Below are 1,179 nucleotides of genomic sequence, written 5' to 3'. Positions count from 1 at the left end.
ATATCTTGTTTACCAAAGAAAGTCAAGGGTCTCATTTCAGAGTGGGAGGGCACTACAAGGTTACATGGCAGAGGATGTAGGTACAGGGAGGGAGAGTAAGGCTCTCTTTGCAATCAGAATAACCTAGGAGCCAGCTTGAGAATTGCTAGGTGAGATCACAGTCAACTGAGAGCAAGGAATGAGGTCAAACTTTATGCCACAGCCACAGACAGTACTTTTAATTCTGATAAGGAATCTCTCAGATAGATGTCTGGGCCATGTCAAAGTGAGAAAAAGTTCATCTGATTCTACGCAGGACTTTTATTATCTTTCTGTAGAATCATTTCAGGACCGAAAGAATTGTGGGTATCAGCTAGTTCTAGTTGCATCATGTTGGAAATGAGGAAACAGAGGCCCAGAGAGGTTAATTGTCCAGCCTAAATCTACACAGCTAGCTAGAAGCAAAGCTGAGCCTTGAATCCAGATCCTATCTCAAGCCATTTGGGTTTTATTACGTTAAAGCTTTGTCGGGGTGGGCAGCATTGAAGGAACTGAAATTATTTATAATCTTTATATGTGAACAATGACATTCCTTCTGAAGGAACTATATATAATATAACTTAAAAAATGTGTATTAAATGTCTTTGGAAGGGTAAAGTAGATAATTAAACATTGAGTTGGTTGCTGAATATTGTGACTGGAGAACCTTTCTTTATTTTCTCCTTGGAGGAAAAGTTGGGGATGGAGTTTGAAGCGAGAAGTGGCCTCGGATGGTAAGTCATTTTGCTTATCAGAGCCTTCGTTATCCTACCTGTGAACATTAGAAAAGTAAAGCAATATATGGAATGCTTTATGAGTTTGTATGTCATCCTTGCACAGTGGCCAGGCCAGTCTTTGTATCGTTCCAGTTTTAGTATCTGTGTTGCCAAAACCAGCACTGACAGGAGATTCTTGGTAATGCATTTTTGTTTTCAGTTTTTCTCTCCTCTGCCCCCTCCTACTCCCAAAAATTTCTGCCGCATCAGTGAAGTCAGCAGAGGACTTCTGAGAAGGGAGCAAGAATTTGTGTTCTAGCTCCTACTTTGTCAAACAACAGATACAATTGTGAAGGCAGATCTAGTCTTCCAGAATCGAAGCTACATTGACACCTTATTTAGCTGACAAGGGTGGGCAACAGTTTTTTCTATATAAGTAAAATTT

The 1,179-nt window shown here is 40.1% G+C and overlaps 1 non-coding gene across 1 annotated transcript; it reads right to left on the bottom strand.

Moving 5' to 3' along the window:
* Positions 1 to 813: 813 nt before the first annotated feature.
* Positions 814 to 917, bottom strand: LOC112471353. The gene has a single exon (XR_003043255.1). It is a non-coding gene; the product is annotated as a U6 spliceosomal RNA (small nuclear RNA).
* Positions 918 to 1,179: the final 262 nt, after the last annotated feature.

This window comes from Pteropus alecto, unplaced genomic scaffold (genome assembly GCF_000325575.1).
Source record: "Pteropus alecto unplaced genomic scaffold, ASM32557v1 scaffold45, whole genome shotgun sequence".
Classification (NCBI taxonomy): Eukaryota; Metazoa; Chordata; class Mammalia; order Chiroptera; family Pteropodidae; genus Pteropus; species Pteropus alecto.
The sequence above is the reverse complement of the archived record's forward strand: the minus strand, read 5'-3'. Positions and strand labels throughout refer to the sequence as shown.